Source organism: Larimichthys crocea, chromosome I (assembly GCF_000972845.2).
Source record: "Larimichthys crocea isolate SSNF chromosome I, L_crocea_2.0, whole genome shotgun sequence".
NCBI classification, from domain to species: domain Eukaryota; kingdom Metazoa; phylum Chordata; class Actinopteri; family Sciaenidae; genus Larimichthys; species Larimichthys crocea.
In genome coordinates, this window is record NC_040011.1 from 25,232,039 (window position 1) to 25,257,012 (window position 24,974).

The 24,974-nt window shown below is 38.6% G+C and overlaps 1 protein-coding gene across 7 annotated transcripts in view; it reads left to right on the forward strand.

Moving 5' to 3' along the window:
• The first annotated feature begins 3,683 nt into the window (after positions 1-3,683).
• The window catches only part of LOC104925371 (ecto-NOX disulfide-thiol exchanger 2), a 167,427-nt gene continuing 146,136 nt past the window's right edge, over positions 3,684-24,974 (forward strand). For 3 of the 7 annotated variants that reach the window (XM_027281184.1, XM_027281182.1, XM_027281211.1), the window contains exons 1-2: positions 3,684-3,865; positions 16,818-16,907. The gene's annotated coding sequence lies outside the window, so the exon portion shown is untranslated. Of the gene's footprint in view, positions 3,866-4,327; positions 4,405-16,817; positions 16,908-24,974 lie in introns of all 7 variants that reach the window. The other 4 variants (XM_027281191.1, XM_027281239.1, XM_027281232.1 and 1 more) reach the window with 4 other exon arrangements.

The following is a 24,974-nucleotide window of genomic DNA, read 5'->3' on the forward strand; positions in this document are numbered from 1 at the left end:
CAGATGAAACAAATGAGATATAGTGTGTTAAATAGTGAGCTTTAAAGGTGCTGTAAGGCAGATTCTGTTACCATTGTACAAAAGCTGGGCAAGCGTTTTCCTTTCTTTGTTAGGCTAAGGTAACTGGCCAGTCACTAAAGCAGCCTCGTCTGAATCTGACTTACAGTCTGTGCTGCAAAACAGTGACACAGAGTAGTTTGCTTTGGTGAGAGAGTGAGAAAGTGAGCAGTGGGAGAGCGACAAAGACAGTAAATGACTGAGGGAGCGTCAGCATCGAGAAACCCGGTGAATCAATGAAATCAAATTTTATTTTCAGATTGTTTCATAGTGGTTAGATTGAACTCAAATAAACACACCCCAGCACGTCCACCCAGCCCCCACGTGCTGCTGCACAATGCTGCAGGGTTGGAAGCTTTTTCTGCAGTTAGAAAGAAAGGATATTATGTAGGAAGGAAATTTATGTACCCTCTGTATTTTGATGGAACATATAGGCTTTGCACACTAACAAAAGCCTGGGTTGTTTAATTGAAAATTTGCAAGAAACCTATATGTACTTTATACAATACTGTAGAGCTATGGCTGTGCAGTAGGCATCTAATTGAAGGAACCTGCTGTGAACCAGGTAACGGCGCATCTTCCAGCTGAGAGAAATGTTAACTGGGATTACTTCTCATTCGGGAATATTAATGGCTCATTAAGCATTAATAGATCTCTTAGATCTGTATTTACACTGCACCAGTTTCTCCCTTCTACCTGGAGCGCATATGACATAGAGAGCTTTAATAGGTACAGATGTAGAAGTCAGACAGAAGGAGTAAGACGTCTGCTCGAGAGCGAATAGTGATTACCAGGTGTTCCAATCCAGTACAAACAAACCAAAGATGATGATGAAGTAAGTGCTGAGTAGTCAAAATATGTCAAACATCATCATCAGCCCTGGGGGGGAGGGTAGGTGCAAAAAAAAAAAAAAAAAAGCATTAGAAAAAAGCATTAGCAATGGTGTAATTGGCTGTAAATGGTCCAAAACACTTAATGATGTGGGAGTGGGATGCATGCTGGCACATATGATAATCCCCTTGTAATGAGAATTCACTAGATATCACTGGCTTTGTTCATGCCTCAGCATCTCTGAAAGAGCTTAGCCACCAGAACACTAACAATAAGCTGTAGAGCAGGAGATGGCATAGCAACTCTGAGGAAAGTGAAATTACACACAACATGGAATAATTTGTTTAATAAGGGAAAAAAATGATATTAAAGGGTTTTAGATGGCCATTACGTCTCTGCTCTTGGGTGATTAAGTCAAGACATCTTGGTGGTGCTGTGGTGTTGAGAGAGAGTGAGAAGAATCAGCTTTGAGCTATTTGAGTTGTTCAAGACTGTGATGCAGACAAATTAAGCCTCACAAATCCCAAGCCTCAGGTGCTACAGCAAACAAAATGAAGAATGAAGAGTGAGGACAAACATGTATAAACATGTATACATCACAAAAACGAGAGTGTTTAGAGTCCAGCTTTTCATCACAGATCTAATTCACAGTGGCTTAAAAAGCAAAGTTGTCATCACTGCTCAGTCCTGCATTCATAACCCTACATAGGTACAAAGGTATTATCAAATAAATACTTCAAATGATCAATTCTGCTGAAAATCTGGCTCCGTGACTGATATATTATTATAGATGACATTATTCTATTTTTAATTCTGATGCATCAGTGTGTAAGCAGCATATTACTGTTGCAGCTAGTTGAGGTGAAGCTAGTTTTATAACTACTTTATATACAGTTAGGTAGGATCCCAAGGGTCACAAGATAAATCTGAGGGGCTGTGAGGTGATTTATGAGGTGGGAAAGAACAAAAACAATGTGCTGATACACAAATTTCTATACAGTTTTTTTTTACACTGTTTCTCTAATCTTTGCTTTTTGTGAAATAATGGATCATTTTACCTCTTTACACCCTGAACAGTTTTTTTTTCTTCAAAAAAGTGAAACCACTTGAGGATTTTAGAGTTGATCTCACTTTTAGTGGAACTACGAACAACTGAAACACAATAAGGAGCTCCAGAGGCTAAAAAGTTTGAGAAATGTTGGTTGTGTTGTTTTTTAATCTGAAAAGTAACTTGTGTCTTCAACTAGTTTGTAGCTAATAGAGTAAAAAGTACAATTTTCTCCCTAAAGTGGTGGAATAGAGGTGTAAAGTTATATGAAGTGAAAAAACATCAACATTTTAATCAAGTGCAGTACTTTAATAAATGTATTTTGTTACTTTCCAACCACAGGTAGTACTGAACATTTACTTTTACTATGAGCAAATGCAGACGTGTATGGATGCTTATGAAGCGTCAAACATGTGAGACAGAACATACTGCACATATTTGGTGGAATTTTTTTCTTGGAATTCCAGTGAATAATTCCTCTTGTACGTAAAACTCATGCAACTTTCATCAAGCTCATCTACATAATAGTCTTGTATTAATTTGAAATGGAATTTGAAGGGAATCCATTAAATAACTGTAGAAGAGTAATGACAGTTATAAAAGAGGATAACGACTTCTATTAGATACAGCAGATGGACATAAATGAGTCTTGTGGGTCTTTAAAAGCTGCTACTGTTAAAACTTAAAAGAAACATTTGAGCTGCCAACTGCATGAGCTTAAGATGATATTTTTTGTGTAATTAATAAAAGAAAACCATACAATGTATTTCATGTGAAATAAGATGAGAAATAAAAACTGAATTTATCAGATTTGTCTAATTTAAGTCTAAGCTTCCGGGACATTTTACGGCCTATAAATTTATGCACTAACAGCCGGGGGCTCACCATTCATAACCAAAACAGCCGACACAAATATCCTTAAACTGCCATCAAAAGTGTGAATCATTTTGGAGAATAAGACACTTCTTGTCATCACGGTCTTCATCATTATAGTTCATTACAGAAAACACACACATTAACATATTCACAAGACAGGGAAACGAGCAATCACTTGAAATATGATGCATTGTTATCGAGTGAACCTCTGTACTTTTGACTGCTCAAACATGTTTTTGATATATTATGTAATTACTGTTATAATGGGACTGATCCCCATTGAACAGGGCTATAGCCAGTATAACCAGTATAAACTTGGGTATAAACCATCCTTTATAAATACTTTGACTACTGCACACTTTTTAAGAGGGATCTGTGCTTGGGGACACAGGCAGAATCATACACAAGTTCACAAAAATAGTGTACACGGTTCATAAATTGTATAACTTGATTGCTTCCTTGTTTTTAGAATACAGTCTTTATGCAATGTTTGATTTCATTTAAAAAAAAAAAAAAGCTGCTTTATTATTGGAAATCCTTTTATGAATGTGTTATTTTGCAAGTAGGATCAAATTTATTATATTTTAATGACCTTTTTTTTTTTGGTAGAAGAGTAAAAAGTAAATAAGCAAAACAAAGGGGGTAAATTCAGAATCGATATCCTGGGACATAAATGTGCAGACCTACTGCCATAAACTACAATGAGTCAAAGACTAAAATTAGGTAAAAAAAATGTGCAAAATAACCTGGAAGGATAGAAACATAAATTAACTAAATGTATAAGCAGTAGGCAGCTGTTTTTCTCCCAGTGCAGGTCCATCCTACAAAAAAAAAAAAAAAAAAAACGTCAACAAAACGCACGTGTCGGCCTCCGGCTTGCCGTACTTGGCTCCGCCATTGTTTGACAGGTCTCGTTGCTAACCAGAGGCTTTCCTGGTTACCCACGAAACAAGAGCGAAGAGACTCCCAAGTTTCGTGTGGACTTTTTGTTTTGTATTTTTAGGACTTTCAGCGACACAACGAGCACGAAAGAAGGGCAGACATCACCACCAGGTACTTTTATGCCTCCTCTTCGCTTTCCTCTTTCACTTCCGTCAACGGTATTAGCCTTAGCTCCTCTCGCTGCCTCTGCACAGTGAGGCGCTGCGAGGGAAAAGTTGACGGTGTGTCGCACATTTTCTAACACATACTGTACAAGCAGACTTAACGAGTTATAAACTGCCGCTCATGTCACATTAGTTTAACGTTTTATAGTCTCGTTTTGAGCACCCCCCTCGTTAATGTCATTTATTATGCCTCACATGTCTGCAGAAGTCAGAAGTACTGCTCTCCGTGTCAAGTGAACGCCACAGGGGGTCCTGTAACAGTCAAAGCTATTTTCTGAGGGAGATATTTTAAGCACAGGGAACAATTAATTACACCGACCGAGCAGATATTATGACTGACTTCTAGAGATTTGAATTTCTCAACCGTTTTTTTTTGTACGTTGTCATTTGCAAAAGCTGTGGTTTTCAGTTTCAGGTTTATTTGGGCTACAGGAAATTGATGCAGGTTTGCTTAACATAGGAGCAGTACTGGACAAGTATCACCATGTAAGTAGATAGAAACATCCTGTATACATAGGATATGGTACACTATTCTAAATATATGAAAATTGAGGATTTAGAGTAAGAGTTATAAATGTGTATATAGGGGTATTGCACAGAGTATCAGTCCTGGTACAGGAGCAGCAGGCGTGCAGACATCACTCCTGTTAGATTAAGAGTTAAGAAGTCTGATGACCTGGTGTGCAGTCACGCTACTGTGACGTTTGCCAGACAGTAAGAGCCAGAATAGTTTGGCTGTGGTCCTATGAGATGCTTCCTTAAAACAATATAGGTTTGTGCTGTAGTAATCATGCTTGTAAAAGTCCATGATTGTTGAGGAAACTGTGGTTGATCATGTTGCTTTTGTTGGTTGAGGTTTACTTTAAAAGGCTGGTTACATTACTGAACCTTGTCTGAGCATATAAAGCAGCGGTGCCCAACCTTTTTTGCGCCACGGACCCGTTTCGTGTAAAATAATATTTTCACGGACCGGTAAAAAATGCATTTATTAAAAATAGAAAAAAAAGTTTACAAAAAAATATATCTTAATGCTTTGGCATCTGCTTGCCATACGCTTTTCAAGGCTTTGACCAACTAAAACCAAAGTGCGTAAAAATACAACTCACCATCCCGCTGAATTAGTGGGAGCCCAGAGCTTATTTCCCTCCTACGAGCCGGTCCCATCTGGGGGTTATGGGAGACAACGACCCCCGAAGTGTGTTACTTCCAGTCTACTCTGTAATTTTGGTTTTATAAATAAAATAATTTTTTTTTTTATTCAGGGTTAATAGTACAAGGCTGGAACTGGCACCAAATCGCCTACGGACCGTTACCTGTTCTCGGTCCGGTGGTTTGGGATCTCTTTTATAAAGGACCAGTGAGCTGTCATAAGGCTATACCATGGCCCATAAACAGTCCTGCTCTGGCAACCTGGTCCTGATCTGGATCACTAATGGACCGTCATTTCTTGTTGTATGTGGGCTGAATAGAAGCAGACTGGATTTTCTATGTGGGACAAGAAAGGAGTACATTTGAATAACACCATTTTAGTACTAGGTCATTGCACTTAGAAGCCAGCATGATACAGCTGGAATAAATAAATACGAATACTCATAAGATGATGTTGGAACTAATGGATTCTTTCAAATTTTTGATGATCTTAAATTAATTCGGCATGAGAGTGATGTCTTCAAATAGCTTGTTTTGTTCATCCAACAGTCGTAAACCCGAAGATATTAAGTTAACAGTGACAGAAAGCAGACTTTCTTTTATCATTTCTCTCAGCACTGTGAAGCATATTGTGTTGACATGCCATTCAGTGGCCACTTGCCAGGCTGGCAGTCAGTAAAAATCACTAAAAATATGGTCGACTTATATTTGGAGGAGTTTTTGCAGAAGAATTTGAATCTTAATTGTCATCCGATACCAGAAGTTGTTGCAGCTGTTGTCATATTTGTCACAGATCCCTGATACTTCCTGCTAAACAATACGGAAAAGATGTTTTGCTTCTCAAAACTTCTCAGATGTCCTCTCTGTTTTTTATTTAGGTTCATCTAGTTTTCAATTTGCACATTTGACAGGTTAGTCGAACGTTTTCACTCCACAGCCAAGCAACTTAATTCGTCAACAGATGCCTGCGGGCGAGTAAATGCACCAGTGCACATGCAGCGTTGTCTGGATCTGGTTTTGACAGCAATATTTAAATATTATTGAGCCAATGAATATCAAAAAATGATAATTTTGGTAAATGTTTTGCTATTTCCTGTCGCTATTTCTTTATTTGTTAAAAGTAGTTGGCGCTGATGACAGACAAACGACAAGAATTGGTTATGTCTCAAAATCGTCCAAACTGTTAAGCCCTGGATATGACTAAGGATGAGTCGAGTGATTAATGGAATATGAAACTTCTTTGCAATTAATTGAATCAATAAATTAATTAGTCTGCTAATGTTTTAGCACTGGAGTCGAGGAGTGAACCAGTTTCAGAAAATTGTTTGTGGTCAAATGATTGTGTTGCGTTATTGTTCAAAGAAACGTGTTTTGCTCTGTGCAGTAAAACAGTTTTATGAGTGCTTTGTGAGTAATATAGAAATAATAAGAATAACCATCGTAGTACTTCTCTAAATGTTCTAAGACCAGCTTTGATAAGGGCACCATAGTGGAGTGCTTGCCTCTAAAAATATGGAGGATCATTACCGAAGACACCTCTGCAAAGACATTCATTTCCAGAATGGCTCATGATGAGGTGCATTTCTTTGGAGAGATTTGAAGGATTACTGAGTCATTAATGGTAACCTAATGCCAGTGATATATAGGATGTCATACAGGTCTGATGATCTAAGTCTAATAATGAGCTAAAGCATGTCTTCACAGGTATAATCCTAAATCTTGACTCCACATTTTGCTAAGAGAGGCGCTGCTGATAGCAAAGGTTAATCCTCCTATTGATTGAAAATGGAGGATGCCATTTGTTCTGGCCTACTCTGAGTCCCCGTCGTCATAAATACAACCAAAATCTTTGCAGGAGAAATTACGTTTGTGGTGCTTGTAGTGTTGAAGCACCTCATTTAAGTAGAAGCAACTACATATTTCCATATGCTGCTGAGCCGTGGGCCAAGATATGATGTTAAATCCAGCTTTTCATCATTTGATGTATTTCCTGTGATGCTGTGTAGACTTAAGCGTAAGCAGGTGATTCAGTGTATGATTGGGCAATAGATGTATTAATAAAAACATGCATGCAATTTTAGGTTTAATTCAAAGACCATGCTTTTGCCCTAGTGTGCTGAAATGATTTGTCGTTGAACAATTTTGATTTTTGAAGTCATTTTTCAAGCAAACATTTTCTTTAGGGCTGTAACTAACAATTGTTTACATTATTCATTATTGTGTCAATTATTTTCTTCTTTGTTCTGATTTTTTTTGACTATGAAATATAAAGGATTATATAAAAAAAAACACATTTACTCATAACATAACATTTAATTTATGGTCTTACAGTCGTCCCTCGCTATAACGCGGTTCACTTTTTGCGGACTCGCTGTTTCGTGGATTTTTTTAGTGTAATTTTGCATGCTTTTTTTTTACAGTGTACTGTACAGTATGAACGCGCATTGTGTTCTGCGTCCTGATTAACTAAGGGAGTACTGTACAAAATGCGTGTAAAAAGGTGTATAAAAGTGTGTGGTTAGGGGTTTTACAGCCTTAAAACATGTATAATAATTGTAAAACTTACTTCGCGGATTTAGTTTTTTGTGGGTTATTTTTAGAACGTATCCCCCGCGATAAACGAGGGACCACTGTATATATTCAAGAGCCCTTTCTATGTGGCGTTTGCATGTTCTTCCAGTGTCTGTGTGGGTTTTCTCTGGGTACTTAGGCTTCCTCCCACAGTCCAAAGACATGCACTTAACATGTTAATTTGTAACTCTAAATCACCCGTAGCTGTGAATGTGAGTGTGAATGGTCGTTTGTCTCTGTGTGTCAGCCTTGTGATGAACTGCGGATTTGTCCAGGGTGTACCCCACCTCTCACCCAAGCTGGGATCAGCTGCAGCCCCCACAACCCTGATAAGGATAAGTGGTTACAAGAGATGGATGAATGGATATTCAGCAAATCGTCACATGTGAGAGGCTGGAATCAGAAAACGTTTGTTTGGAAAATGGCTGAAAGATAAACTGATTTACCCAAGTTGTTGATGGTTAATTTGCTGTAGACCGACTAATTGATTAATTTACTAATCACTGAAGCGCTAATGTCGACTTCCATTTTCACAAACATTGCTTTTCTCCTGTTTTTGTACATAAACTTAATATATGTACATTTGGAAAAGGCAAGCTGTTTAAAGATGAACATGTGCATGTTCACTGACAATTTCTTTGTCTAAATGATCGAGCAATTAATCCCCAAAAAAACAATGAATGAATATGAGTTTCTGATAAGTAGGTTATCTTCACTTTTATTACCTAAAGCCCAGATATGAAGTAAAAACATTTTATTTACAGTATCTCCAGGAAAAACCGCATTTTTATGTTTCAACTTTTCTTGTATTCTGCTTATCAAGTGAAGGATTAGGTTCAGAAGTTTACCTGCCTTCTCCTACTCGGACCTGATTTATTTAAGCAGTGTTGAGGACTGCACGACCAAGATGTAATAGGGGTGTCAATATTCGTCATGTCAGCAGGCTGTGCTTCATTAATCTGTCTGATTGATCCAGCATCCATGTGGCTCCATGACCTTGCTTTGCACAAATAAGAACTGCACCCATGCCAGTGTTACCTGATCTACTGCTCGGTTGATGGATTTGAGCTTGACTTATTGAAGGCACAGTGACAGAGACAGATGTACATCCAGGCTGTGAGTGCTGAGGGGATACTACATGTGAAACAGAGAAGGAGGCTTTTTGTTACATTTCATGATGTCATGCAGTCACAGTTGTGAATGGGATGAAGTCAGTGTGCTTCTGTTGCATTGTTTCAGTCTGATCAGCTTTGAAAAATGGTTGTGTGTCATTTATAGGAGGAGTCACTAGAGAGAATGAGAGGATGATGAGAGGATGACTCATACTGTCTGAACAACAAAGGTAGCTGAAGTGACAGCAGCTAACGACAGATGTGGTAGATCCACATAATGTATTGAGGCTGCACCTAACGATTATTGTCATTATTGATTAAGCTTAATATTATTTTAATGTTCAATTTATTATTTATAAAGTAGAACATCATCACAACCAATAAGCTGGGATTAGGGCTATCATTTACATTCATGCAGTCACTGTAATATATTTTTTTATGGCTCTATGCCAGGAATCAGATCTTTATTCTGAGTTGAAGTATCAGTGCACGAGTTAGTGCCCTTAATTTGAAGGTGGAAATGCTTTCCTCTTGTGAACCTACTTTTAGTTTTTGTTACATTATTGTAATAACCTCCAGCAATCATTTCGAAACAAAATACTTGTCTGCACTGCATTTCAGATGATCTGTCAATTCACTTTTAAAGTTTCATGTTTGGTAAGGTGACCTTGGCTCTTTGGAACAGAACTAAGCTTGAATAAAAATGTAATGACCTGATATCTGAAGTCAAAAACTTGCCCTGCATGCAAATCTAGGTTTGTTTTTCACTTTAGAATTAAGGCACACTTCATATTATGACCAAGTACTGTCAAAAAAGTTTAACAGTGGCGTATGATCATGACTGAAATGTTAAAATTTGGCTGCATTTGGTCGGCATGGTCCCATACACTTACAAGCAATACGTGTGGACGTGCCTAGTCACCAATCATCTCATTTATATTGATGGACAGTCCACATTTAAGCTTACCCCATAAAGGGCCTCGCAGTGGAGTTATTGATGATATATTCAAAATAATCCGTCTCTACATGTACTCCTCTTTGTGGGCAAAGAGAAATATGTTAATTCCTTCTGCAAGCCTAATTCAGTGTATTAAAAAGCATTACCATAACAGCCCACCCACTTTCCACCATATGGTCAATATTTTTATTACTTGAAATTGCTGTGAGTGGTGGGCAGTCCGTCTGCTTTCAGAGCCCACGTATAAAGTGTGTGTGATGTCCTTGATTATCAGTGTGCTGTGTGAGAGTAGCTGAAAGCTTGTTTAGGAATATTAATGAGGTGTACGGATTTAGAAGCCCATAGGCTGGATCGACGATATAATTAAAACATGCAATTCTGCAGTGTAGCATGAATGACTGTGTTTTTATAGAACACGTCAATCATAATGCAGATAGACATTTGAGAGGTGTAGCACAGCTCTGGAGTATTGAACTTCAATGTTTTGTTCATGCTGAAGGGAAGGAGAGACTAACACAATCCTGCCCAAACCATCACCGCAGAGCTGGTTATAAAGTTGATTTTCACTAAATGCAGAGTGACAGACATGAACGATCTAGATTTGTTTTTTTTTTAGAGCTGAAATGACATGAGCATGAGCATTTCTTTACAGCATTTCTTTGTTTTATGTGATAATCAACTGCACATTATACGTTTTGGACAAAACAAAGCACTTTGAAGCCATCACTTTGGGGATGTTTTATCACTATTTTATGACATTCTATAGACCAAATTATGAATTTATTAATCAAGAAAATTGTCAGAATAACTGATAATGAAAATACTCTTACTATTACTATTATATTATACTATATTTTAATGTCTCTCTGCTGTCACACATTCTGTAACTCTAGAAAAATAGAGCCTAAATGTTGCATTGGTGGTAAAAAACTGAATCAGGGTATAATTACTCCAACAAAGCAAAGAGGTTGTTTACAAATTGAATACGTTCACATTGGCTTTTAGACCACAGTTCAGCAAAATTGTCTGCGCGTGGCCAACCTCCTAAGATGTCTCAGTATTTAATTTGGTCAATAACAAGCACTTATTGTACAAGCGGTGTCAGCCTTTGACATCATCAGGCTAATTAATGGGTAATTACCTGGCCCGCCTGGTATTTATTAGCTGATTTCTGTTTTAATTATTGTAAAACTTAAAGTTTAAAACTGCAAAAATGACCTCTGTCCATTTTTAATGCTCTGTGCATGTGTTTTAAATATCAGTGGATCTCATCCTGACATTCTTGCATGTTTAAATATTGCCTGAGGATGATCCCAGTTAATCCCATCATTACTTTGAATGTAAACACTTGTCAGCCCATCACTGACCCGATTTCTTGCTTCAGCGTTATCTATTTGCTTGTTAGTTAGAAATTAAACACTGTGTCCTTTGTCTTGTCTTGTGTAAAAGTGCCCCAGTGCTATTTTGATTTAATCCGCTAAATCTGTCTGACTAGACTTTCCTGCCTGAGGCCGTTTTACTAAACTTAGCTTGGTAAATGGCGCCATGCTGAGAACATTTTGCATGTTCTGAACCAAATTGTTTTTGTCCCACTTTGGGTGAGGAAAGGTGACATTTCTCATTATGAGATGTTAGATTGACCCTTAAGCGAAGTTGTGAGCTCGATCAGAAGAGCAGACGGTAAGAGAGTGCCGTTTGAGTGAATCAATAAACTTGTAAATGTGTGTATTTCAGTGCATGAGAGGTCTTTTTTTCTTTAATTTGTCTGATATTTTTGTTGATTCACTGTAAAGTAGGCCAACTTATTAAAACTGAGAGCTTTCCTAAAAAGTCAAAAGCAATGTCATCATTACTCTAGTTTAAATCTTTACTCACTGTCATGAATGCCTCTCACCAAATAAATAAGATCCCTTCTCCTTTGCTTTTAAACAGTGTGGTGCTGCCTTTAATTGTGCTAATTCCTTTAATTTAATTATATTTAATTGAGTCCTCCTTGTGTTAACTGCAATGCAACTCTGTATTCAACCTATTTTCTTATGCAGCAGAGCTGCTCAGTGCACACTGAGCCTCATATTAATAAAGAGCCTCATATTAATAAAGACATTGCTGAAAATTGCATTAAGACTATTCAGCTTTCCTTTAACTGATTCTAGATCTGAGTATTTCTGTATAACATCCTTGGAAACAGGAGTGTTGGTTTGAAGCTATTGTGGCAAAAATTGGAAAGTTCAGGTGTAGTTTTGAACCAAGAGAAGAAATTGTAATTGCATACTAGCAATGTGTCACTGATATGCAAAATGACCTTGTTTAACCATTTCACAATAAACCGAAAAAAAATTCTTTCTGTTTTTTGTGACAATGAACTTCAGCTACATCACTCCAGCAACACTTCAATGTTATTCACTGGCATGGTTTTTGTTATTTACAATTTTACATGCACTTCAAGGGTAGAAACAAAGACAAAGTTAATGTGCAGATGAAGACATGTAGCTGGCATAGTAACTTAATTATAGTCACCTCCCTCGTAGAGGTCTTGCGTTACCTTCTCCTTCACCACATCACTCAAATAGATGTTAAAAATAAATCTTTTTCGTGAGTTTTAACATCACCTACCTTTCTGGTACAAAAATAAAACTAGCTTAAATGACAGTATGGGAGCACATGCAGTATGCTTCCCAGGAGGCTTAAAAAAATAGAGCAGTGGACTTACTCATACTCCAAGTACCTCGTGGGATATGCTGTAGGCCACTGTATGTAACACGGAGGATGAATGAACATTTCACAGCGACCTTGGGGCATATACCCAGGATAAACTTAAGTGCATCGCATTGGTTTTACTTTCAGGGCATAGCCCAGCGATTGATAATGTCTTCTATTTAGTCTTAAACATCGACCTACTAAAAACAGCCTATTTTTTCCCCCCTTAGGCGGACTGAATTACTGTTGAAATGTTCCAACCACCTTGCTACAACATCCTTTATCACTCCCTTTGGTCAGTCATTTAGGCTATGAGATCTCAATGGATGTTGATCTCATGTGAAAACTCTGAAAGGTGTGAAGTAAATTAATTTCATACCTCAGTAAGTCTGGAAGCTGCAATGACATTGACAAGTAGAGGGGTGGGTGTACTTTTTTTGAGTCCAGTGCTGTAAAAATTGCAGTGTTCATCACCCCTAGACATAATCAGATTTCAAAAATGCATTTTTAAAATCACGGGCTGAAAAACAGTGTGGGATGTGCTTTACAGCTATGTTTTGCACTGATTACCTGATCATCTGAGGATGACCTCAGTGTTTCGGACAGGGCAATTACTTTCACGAATGCTGCATTTTTCATTAAGATAAAAGCCATGCTTTTAATCAGGCAGTGTTGATGATAGGTTGTAGTTTTTGGTGATTAAACTAAATTTTTCAGTTGTCATGATGAGTTGCGAAGACTTTGATTATGGCAAAAAGTGGTCCTAGCATCATTACATACTTGGCTATCATGTCCTGTATGAACCAATGGGAAACCCAGGTTTTCTTAGGATTTGATAAGTTGCCATCTGCTCGTCATACTGTTCTGTTTTTGTCTGAATATCATTTTCTTTGTGGGATTACAGAAGACATACATACGAGACAAACCTATTTATTTACCCACGCTACATGCAGAAAACAATCTGTAGCAAGCTTGCAGTCAGACATATTCCACACACTGGATTTGTTTGTGTCATTGCCCTCAAACACTCGAGCTGTGAATGACTGTACAACTGAAACACAATCTTACCCTGCTAGATTTTGTAAAGATAGACTCGGCCCCGTCACTGTGGTTTTTTGATGAAAGATAGCGGCTGATTAGCTGCCAAGACTTCTGAAATGTTTCGGGTTCTAAAGCCAGGATACAATTCTGACAGAGCTCTATGTCTGAAACAGCCAGACATCTGGATTAATGTGTGAAAGGATTTGACTGGTTTTTCCTCCCCTTAGAGCAAGTTCTGCAATCAGAGATGGATAGACTGAACCAACACTGTGCTATTTAGTTCAATTCCCTGAGTTACCTGCCAAAATAAAAGTATTGAGAAAAGGCAATTTTTATCCTCTTGTTTCACAATTTAAGGGAAAGTTGTACTTCTTCCATGAATATATCTGTTTGCCCAGTGAGTCAGAAAATAAAAACTTAGATAGAATTTTTTGAAAATGTCAGTTATATAATTTACAAAAGTAAGAACTGTTACCTATGTAAGAGCTTTTACCTGATTTCTCCGAATACAGAGAGGAAAACTAATTGATGTGGTTAGAGGCGAGGGGAGGGCAAGTCTGTATTCATTTCTCGATACAGTAATTAGACCTAATGAGGGATTAGATTTATCTGCTTTGCCAGCAAACTGTACATGCAGGGCGCTGTTGGTTCTCGTTTCAAGCACTGACTATTTTGCATTGACTGTTGGTACATTTGAAAGAAAATGTCCATCTTTGGGGCGGCAGTAGCTCAGTCCATATGGACTTGGCTTGGGAACCGGTGGGTGACTGGTTCAAGTCCAGCATGAACCAAAAATATGGAAGGTGGACTGAGCTACCTTGAGCAAGGCACCAAACCCCCCCCAATTGCTCGCAAGGCGCTCCTCAGGGGGGCTGCCCATCACTCCACTATCTCTCTCCACATTGCATGTGTATGAGCCCTAAAAAATGCATGTAAATAAAAAACAGTGAAAAAAGAATTTCCCCGTTGAGGGATTAATAAAGTATCTCTCTCTGTCTTTCTTTCAGTTTTTCAACAGTCAGACTTATTTAAAACTCTCAGAAATTCTTCAGCAAGACAACTTAGTTGTAACGTTACATACTTTCTATCCATGTTCAAATATACTCTGTATTATGATAGTAATTGTTTGTGTGTGGAGGCTTCATGTTGACCGGGCATACCCCCCCAGCAGTTGACGTACAAAGTTCTGTTTGAAGACAGAAACAAACTGTCACCAGAGATGTCCCTTATCAGGACAGAACAAATGGAGAATAGCAGGCTGCTTTAGGCGACCAATTGTAAGTGAGAATGACAAGGTGTGCACGCTCAACATCAGCAGCCACTGGAGCATGGGAAAACTTCCACCTGTGATGTAATGTATAAATGATATGATGCTTGGCAGCGTAACTTCGGATCGTTGCAAACCACCTCAGGCTTTTGTTATGCTGAATGGAAGACTAGTCGATATTGCTCTGATGACTTCGTCTCTGTGCAGAAACGTTTATCACCAGAAGGTCTTTTTGGAAGGCGGTTTACCCCTTCTTTTCTGTTGCCATCAGACTTTTTTTTCTGTCATATAGTAGCAGCCTTCTGCGTATGTTGTTTCCCTAAGTACTCTATAGTGCTAAATGATATTATCCACTCTCCAGCATTAAAAAAAAGACAGTAAATTACATTTAATGACTGCTTTAATGCACAGTATGAGTATGCATGTTATCTAAAGTGTATTTATATGAGGTTCACAAGCTAATATTACTTGCTAAGTAGTTTAACATTACCATAAATGGGATTCAGACAGTTGGGGGAACTGCTTGGTAATGTGATAAGGACTGTAAGGAATCTGTATTGCACTGAGAAATGGACATGAGAGTCGTAGCAAAATTTGCAAGATTCGGAAGGCAAATACAACAATGAGGAGATAAATAGGTGGACCTAAATTGCTGAGAGAAGCCAGGTGTGTATGGTGTTAGTTCTTGTTCTCAACTGATGAAGATGCACATGACACTTCACACTTCATTTTGAAATGCCCTGAACCTCTGCCTCTGTGTGAACTGCCACACGTGATGGTGGCCTGCTACCTGGGACACAACTGACAGCAGTTGGAGCGAGAATAAGGAGTGACACAGAAAATTAGAGGGCTGGATTCAGCCCGGACTGACCTTCTGATCAATGAACTCCTATTTAGAGCTGGCAGGCCAGAGAACAGCACTCTTTTTCTAGACTAATAAAGATGGCGCAGAGAGCAGCTCCTGGGTTGGACTGCCAATACTTTTAACACCCCCATCGATTCTCATTACTGTTAATGGTTTTTTTTTTTTTTTTTTGCTAGTGGGATCCGGATGTTGAGGAGGGTGTGGGTGAGCATGGGTGTAGCCAGAGATTCGGCTAAAGGCAGAGTCATCATACCATGACTCTGATCAGTGGAATGATTCAGATAGTGTCAGTTTTCAGTGTGTTGACCTATTCCTCTAATACAGTGTGTAAAAGTGATTTTAAGAAAAAAAAAAATCATTGATTTTACATTTTTACATTGTGTGATTATACAAAACACACCAAGCCTCCACTCTTTGGAGATGTAACCACTGTAATGGGACACCAAGGAAGAAGATGTAAAATACATTACATTGTTCTTAATCCCCTGGAACGATCCGCTCCCCGTCAGTTGTGATGCTGTTGTTCTCCCACTCTTATTCTGCAGTAAATAACTTTAGAGATTTTAATGGTCTATAGAGCTGTTTTTTCATTCTCTGGCTCTAATTAGTAAGCAGCCTGAGTTGTAATGTTTCTTTAGGGGTATCTGATTTTTATTTTGCTTATCTTAGGACAATCCTCTATACAGTTGCTGCGGTAGGCTCTTTGAGTTTTTCTTCCTCGCTCAAATGTTCTGGGATTACTGAAACATTGTCTGCTCATCATTTCAGGGTTCACTGCTGCTTTAGAAGACTTAGTACCGACAATAGCACCATGGAAAAAACAATGCAAGGGGTTGTGTAAGTGTGGGCATTTTGCCACTGGGTGCAAGTAAAGAAGATGAAATACAAACGAACAAACCCAGGATGAAGGCTTAAAATGCCAGGACGGCAGTTTATGTCCTTGTACTCCTCCTGAGATTTTATTGTACAGCTCTGGAAAGTTAATGACAACAGTAATAACTTTTTTCTCAATCTCAATGCTGGACGGGTAACCGGAAAATTACTACAGTGCTACAAGGTCTGCGCTACAAGGTTTTATACTTTGTGTGCTTGCATCTATTTGATTGGCCAAAGTAGTGGTTTTATTGAAATGAGTGGAGAAGGTTGAGCGCTTGCGGTTTGAAAGCTGCCTTAGGCTGTGCTTTAGCAGATTTTTTTTTTCTTTACCAGATTTTCATTTTCTACACTTGTCTTCTGCAGGCTCAAAGATGAAGCCAAACTACTACAACCATGCCAAAATGGGGTGGTCTGGTGCTTAAGAAAATCTCTTCTTTGACTGCAACAACACAGGTATGACTTCCATTGCATATGAGATCCATCCTGTTGCTTCATGTAGTGTATTATTCCTTCAACCTTTGAAGTTTTATCAGCATGTCTTTAAGGCCCTGTTTACACCTGGCATTAACATCACAAGTAGACCGCTTTAGGTACAGGGATGAATACAACCAAGATGCACTGGGGATGTGCTGGGATCTGATGGCTACATTAGAATCTAAGGCCGTATGCAGCTACATCTTTTGCACTGTGCACAACACCAATGGACTGCCTACTTAGGGGAGGTACGTTTTCTTTTGTACATGAACATTGTCATATTAAAGTGCAAAACAAGAAGGAGTAGCCATAACAATGAGCAAAATGGGTTGCTGTGTACTCAAATTGAAGTTCTCTTTGTAAGTCTAAGTTGTTTGAATTGAATTTGAATTGGAGTACACAAGAAACATACCGTCTGATTTCCATTTGGGGCGAGGAGGTAGTACAACGGAAACTGGATGATTTTATCCTGCAACCAGGAAACGGTCAATGATGTACATGTTTATTTGCATATAGATTAGGAAATTACAAGGCTCCCATCTGAAAAGACTGTAAACTGACGTACTTAGAGCTGTTGTGATCGGATCATCTAAGAAACATGGAAATACCAGGTGCAAACAGAACCTAACATGTCCAAAGAAGGCCAAAGAAGTAATTAATGAAATGGTTATAAATATTTAATCAATCAAAAATCTTTTTTTTTTTTTTTATGTTTTGTAATTTCTGTCCAACCTTGCTTTTTAAGAATTTTGACAATTTCCAATAATTAGTTCCAAATTTAAACACTTTTCATAACACTTTTCTTAGGCCTTATAACGTTGGCTGGAAACCAGTTGTGGATAAATAAAAAAAACCCAACTGTGTTGAATAATTGCTTCAAAATATTTCAGTCCTTTTAATTTTCCTGAGTGTTATTCTGCTGTGAAAGCTTTTGTTGCTTGCTTTTTGGTCTTCCTAAAAGATGGCACTCGAGCCTGCAAATTGTCGTTAGCGAAGGCTGCCTATGCAACCAGCTGTCATGTAGTTTTTGTTTGATGTCTTTATGTTTTGTGAAAGATTTGAAGCGGATCAATGGAAGTCGAAATGTCCTTCACTAGAGAGAAGTACAAGTGGGCCAAACATCGTTTAAAGTATTTTGCTTGCAGGATATCTACTGTTCTTTGTTGTCCCAGAGGCTCAGGTGCTGCTTGCCTCTCAGGCTATTAATACTAGAATCTTCCTTCAGACTCAGCAGCAAATAACAGCAGCGGTATCTAATTGCCCGTTGGCTAAGAACTACTAACTACTGGAGATGTGTCCGGCATGTCAAACAGTCTTCGTCAAATAGATAATGTGCCTGCATTTGGGCACATGCATGAATTAGAGACCTGCTCATTTGAATATACTGCAGTGTATTTTTCTGTCTGTGATATTCTAACCTCTATTTTAGTTTAGGAATTTAAGGCATATCATCATCATATCACTTAGAATTATAACCTAATTAAAAAATCTATAGTCAGGCAGGATGGCTGAACAACAATCTAACAGGTGGATTTAAATGACCATTTCAATTAATTTGTAACTGAACAGATAATATGCCTTTTTTCATAGTGTCCTATTTGCATTTTTGTAATGGAGCACAGTTTTCTTCCAACAGTCTGAGTCCATGTGGTGCTCATTCTAGTTGTAGCACATGCAGTGGAGTCCATATGGATAGCATTTGCATATGGACTGTATAGACTGCACTACATGGGCTGTAAATGTAGACCATATGACATTTTTGAATATTTGGCTGGACCTTTCTGCATTCAGCTTTTAGAACTTGTACAGTAGCTCATTCAGTAGTCAAACAGAATATATTTTCCCAAAGAAATACTTTTAGTTGCCTTTAATTTTCTCTTTCTTAGATTCTCTGTGAAGTTCAAAAGATTTTTATCTCTGTGTATGACAGTGATTTAGCAAACCAACTCGAATTTTGAAGGGAAAACATTTTGGCAGCAATGCACAGTTAATGACCGTGCATAGAATGCCAATTCTCAACTCCTGCTCTCATCCAAAACACACAATCAAGCTCATTTGCAGAGGAGCTAGAGTCAACAATGCTTGTTGCTACCTGCTACAAGCTCGACTCATTAGTAGAAATTGTTGCTCTCATTCATAATCATGCAGAGTGGCAACTTAACAGTATTAAGCACCAAAATAAAGTGGTAAAGGTGTAGTGTGAAGTCTTGGTAGCTTAAAGTATGTTGCGTTTACACATAACCAGATTTACTATTCTTCATAACCACAGCTGGTGCAGATGTGACTCAGGTGTTAGAGAAGGTCATCCAGTAATCGTTGGGTGGTTGCTTCAATTCCCAGCTCCACCAGTTAAGTCAAAGTGTCCTTTGGCAAGATACTGAACCGCAAATTGCTCCCAATGGTGATGCTATCAGTGCGTATATTGGTGAGCTTATTATCATGGTGAACGCTTTGGACAGGAAATGCTGCATCGCTCTTGATGAACAGTTGGCACCGTGCATGCCCGCCTCTGCCATCAGGGTATGAATGTGTGTGTAAATTTGAGTGGTTGGTAGACCAGAAAGATACTTAAATGCCAACAAATATCTGGTCAGTTGCTGCTATTTTTTATTTTATTTATCCTGTAACCCCATTCAAGGTACCCCAGGTTTCTTGGTCTGTTGGTCAGTCATGGCTTCAGAGTTGAGAGAAACAAAATATATTTTCTGTAGTTTTCAGTCAAGCTGATTATTTCCACATATTATCACGTTAACATAGTATCTAACTTATTAGCTTCTTGCTGATTAAGTCCTCATTCAAATTTTTTACACACAGTATTTTTCATGTGATACTTAGTAGACAGTATAATGCCATAATCTAATACCCAACGTGCAGGCAAATGGGTCAGAGCGCTCATTTTTCAGTGGACACAGAAGAATGTCCATCAGCTTTAGGGAAAAACTTCCAAAGTAAAATATTGGGTTCTAGCAGGGATATCATTCTTGCTGCTAATTTTGAGACTTCTGCAAGATATTTTTTTCTGGTCATCATGTGTCTAAAAACATCAGCTAGAGCCAGCTGTAAGATGATAAGAGATTTTTTTTTTAAACAATCTTTTATCTAAATCATATTCAAAACACTGATGCAGTTGTCTTCGATTTTTGCTGAGAGCAGTTTGCTCGACTCAGCACAGCAACTTGACCACACACGCACACACACGCTTGCCAGAGGAATGTCGTCAACCTCTTACCGGTTATTACTGAGAACAGCTATTTGACATTTGAGAGCAGCTCAGATACCACTGTCTGTCTGAAATGGAGAGGATATTACCTGTTATTCAGTTACTTGTGCAGACATTTTACAGACTAGGACAAATCTCTGTCAATTTCCAATTTAACATACTGATGGAGCCATTTTCTGTCGAGAGCTATATATGTTTTTTTTTTTTTTTTTTTTTTTTTTTAATCGACTGCTGTTTTCCATCTCCTGGCAGTTCCGCATGGTCTGTACCTTTAATACTCTACTGTTAGAGGTGGAGAGCATGCGTTTAGGTGTGTAGGGGGGAGTAATTGTTGAGGTGCACTGCTCTCCAAATCTTTTTCAATCAGTCTGTAAAATAAAATACCTTATTTTTAACCAAAAATAATGACCAACATCTCCTTTTTTGATACATTAATGGTGTGCCCCTTTAGGGATTTTTTAGTTGCGTACACTGCACACTGTAAAACAGTGTAAAACACAGACACAGTTTCAGTAAAATATTATTGTACAACTAGCTTGAGCATTACCACATTGAGGATGGGCTTCCAACTGGTGGGTGACATTTTAATGACTAAGCAACTAATTACGAACTGTTCTGGCCCATTCAAGGAGTCGGATACAATACTGTAATTTAATCTGTACGTCTGACAGACTTGTGAATTTGGTGGAACTACTGTAACTGTTCCTGATTTTCTTTTGGAGCTAAGATGCACAGACAGAAGAAGAGCATCTTTTTTTAAAAAGTTTTGGCTTCGTGTTGTTAACCTCACGTCTAAACCAACATGTCATTCACAGCAACAGGCTAATATTAGCACTCACCTTTGCTCCGTGTGTCAGTTTGTCTCGCTCTGACTTTCTCACAGACTCTCTTGTGATGCACAAACACACAGCACACCCACACCCACACACACACACACACAGTCAGTAAATCAGCTCCACTTAGTTTCACCTGTTTTCCAGGCTCACTTTCTAAACTCTTTCACCTCTCTGCCTATGGGGAGAAGAACACATGTGATTGCCAGCATACTCTGCACCCTTCCATGTCAACTAACAATCAAATTTTTATGACTTCACTCATACTGTAGGCCATTTTAACTGAGTAGTGTCTCTCTTTTAAATATATGTAGTAAATCTTCATCATTGAACTTTTTAAACCTATTTATGTAATCAACAGAGCTGCCTACCCTGTTTTATTTGGATATAGTTGTTAAATGTGACAAGTAAGTGGGCAAAGTCAAACAATCTTGGTTCAATGCACACATGAAAATCTCTTTTGTCTTTTTCTCGAGCATTTTGCACAGCAGCGGTTTTGTGATGGTGGTAGCTAATTACAATATCTTCGACTCATCTCTGCCTCCAGCCTTTTGTATTTTCAAAAAGAACGCTGTGGTTTGGATATCTAGTAGGCTGAAACGGCTGTTGAAGCACCTACACGCACACTTCAGCTCTCTCTTCCACACCAACACATATGAATGCACACACTGTATCTGTGATTTTGGTTGTTTGAATCAGTATTTATGACAATAAGCAACACTCTCCCGAAGTTATGCTCTCATCAAGGGAGAGTTTGTCGAGCTGAATAGGGGAGTGATGTGAGGATATGGCTTCAGTCAAAGAAACTCTTGGCTCTCTGCATCTCTGTTTGACAGAAATGTCACACTGTACACAAACAAATCAGTCACTTTGTGATGAACAAATCAAGGAATAGTTTGACATTTACATATTTTAGATGTGCAGATCGATACCACATGTCATATCTGTACAGTTAATATGAAACAGAAGTCAGTAGATGGTTAACTTGGCTTAGCATAAAGGCTAGAAGCTGGAGAAAAGAGCTAGTCTTGTCTGGCCAAAGGCAAAAAGTCTACCTACCAGCTTCTCCAAAAGCTCATTAAATACCTTACAGTGCAGAGCACAAAAAACAAACTTCTCAGGTGTGAAATAGTCGGCACATATCCCCTATAAAACCACAACTTGTAGTTTTTAAACTTTTCTTGCTCAGCATTAAACAAACTAGATATAACATGTTAATTGTTGCTCTTTAGAGGAACTGGTACGCAGGGTGTTTGTTAGCCTTGGACACTGGTTCCGAGCATACAGCGAGCAAACTCTAGCAAACAGAGCACGAAACATTGTCCAGATATACTATGAGCGATTTGCAGCAACCTTTTGTCAGCGTTGTTTTTATATAGTTGGACAGTTTACATATTTTTAACACCCAACAGCCTTCTCAGTCCTTCCTTCCAAACATCTTTTGCGAGGATATCCTGATAATAAGGGTGCTGTAGATGTTATAAGACATGCTGTTTCTCAATCATGTTTTCTAGCAAAACTCCTACTCTAGCTCTTGCATTGTAAGTCTTGTCCCCACACTTTGTTTTCACAGGTTTGAGGTGGAGCAAGTGTGTGAAACGGTATGTCACGTTGCTCACAGAACAGTTTAGGACCTCTTCAGTGGGAAAACCTGAAACAATCAGATCTTTGCTTGCTTGCATTGCTTCCAGTTAGGATGTGGTGAAAGCAGCAGGATCTCTCTTCCTTCTTAGGCTGCATTCATTTGAGTGGAGGCTGTCAGTTTGGCTCTGGTGGTCCAGGCCGCAGGGGTGTTTGCCAGGCAGAGATGTTGAGACAGATCAAGCTTTATGAAAAAACGCAGCCCGATGGCACGCTGTGGCTGTCAATCAGATTCCCACATCGGGCAAACACAGTCTGCCTGAAATGTCACTGAAACTGAGACTGTCCAAGTAGATTCATGGACTGAACTCTAATACTCTACCTTATGTGTTCTGGCTTTGTTTATTTCATTTAACCAGCTTCTAAATCTGTGTCTGGCTCGCAATTTATGCTGCAAAATACATAGACATGAAGAAGTTTCCCTTAGTTCGTGTCTGATGGTTTGAGAGAGAGAGCTTTATTCGGGAGAGTCAGTGACCGTAAGTGAGCGCCGGCTTCGATAAAGTCTGTTCATCAGCACAGAAAATAAGTGATTTCCTGATTGTTTCACAGCGGTTACATTCAGCACAAAGACACACCCTCAGTACCCACCTCAGCCCCCCACCGCTGCACAACCCTGTGTTGTCTGAATGTGGGCTTACAAGCCTGAAGTTAAAGAGTGTGTTCAGTTGAGTATGTGTTTGACAACTTCTCTGATTGGTCAGTTGTTTTCTCACATTGCCACTATACTGTACCACAACAATGTAGTCCATTCCCAGGGTGATGTGCTCCCACACATTGTTTTCAAGTCTTGGCACCTCATTAAAATTCAGTCAGAAGGCATTTACCTAAACAATCACCATTCTCCACATGGTTTAAGGTGCTTTTACAGAGTTGAGTTGGAAGTGAGAATGGTGGGTCATCACTCCCACATGTCAGAGGAAATTTGCATAAAGTGGACCATTTCTCACTTTCTTCTGGTCATGCTGCTGGAACTTGAACACAGCCAAGGGTCTATCTGAAGGTTTTATTCACAGTGAATGGCAGTCTGTTGTGCCTCTGTCCGTTTAATGTTGAACTATTCCGTTAAGGTTTTTTTTCTGATTTCGATATAACTTATAACCAAAAGCAACACTCCTAATGGTGTCATTTTCTGTCTTGAGATAAAAATATACATTTGTGGGGCAGTGTTTAGCTCAGTTGGTAGAGCAGCCGCCCCATGTGCGAAGGCTCAGTCCTTGCTGTAGAAGCCCAGGGTTCCCCATCTCTCTCCCCACATTCCTGTCTTCAGCTGTCTCTTTCAAAATAAAGCTTGAAAATGCCCCAAAAAATAATCTTAAAAAAAAGCTGTAGCTTCTAGCAATAAGGCTAGAAAAAAATATTTCTTCACGGTATCAAACTTCTAAGACATTGATGTTTCTCATACAAAAGTTGAGACCAGTTACACCTCAAGGTTGTGTACTGCATTCAGATCCAGAATCTCAACAATTGTGTCATGCAAATCTTTTTGCAGTTTTTCCAGTTAGTTTTTTTTCACCAGCACAGCATGTTTTCTTCAGCATTTCCTGCTCATTTACTTTTATATTTACAATATAACAGTCGCACCTCTAAACTGTATAATTTTGTTGAGACTAAAATATCTATTAAGATGTACCACTCCAAGTTGAAAAACAGAAAAATAAACTCACAAGGGTTGTACGGACTGTGATAATGGGTCTGATATGTAATTTCTGAGTTATTTAAATTCTTTACTTTTATTGGATCTGTTAAACACAGTGACACATTAATTTCACTTGGTGACATGTTCATTACTGTGTGAAACCCTCTCAGAAATGAAATATTGGTGCCACCAAATTACACGAGTATGCCACTAATGGGAAAATGTCAGCCGCAGCAGGAGCAAAAAAGAGAGCTCTTTGGGGGTTTTGAGTTTAAACAACTCATTGCCTGGTTTAATTGCAGTGTGATTTACTGCAAAACTATAGGATTACTACTTTTAGAACCTGGCTGAGTGTGTAGAGCTGATATGACACAAAGCACATTTCTGTTCGTGCCCACGTATATTCACAAGCCATTAAAGTAGATTTGCGCCCACTTGTCCTTTTGTAGAGTTCATCTGATCTTGTGACATTGCTTCTTATGTTTCTTTGAAGTTTGACACCAACTTTGACAACATCGCAAATGTGTTCAGCTCAGCTCAGAAGAATATATGTTTTTTTTGTCGAGTTGGCATCATGAAATATGTCACAGGTGTCTCATATATGTAATTAAGTGCTTTAAAATCCATTTACAGCTGCCACAATACTGATATATTTGCTATAAACGTACAGTACACAATCCAGTTTATGTTGAAACAGTCATTTCTTTATGTTC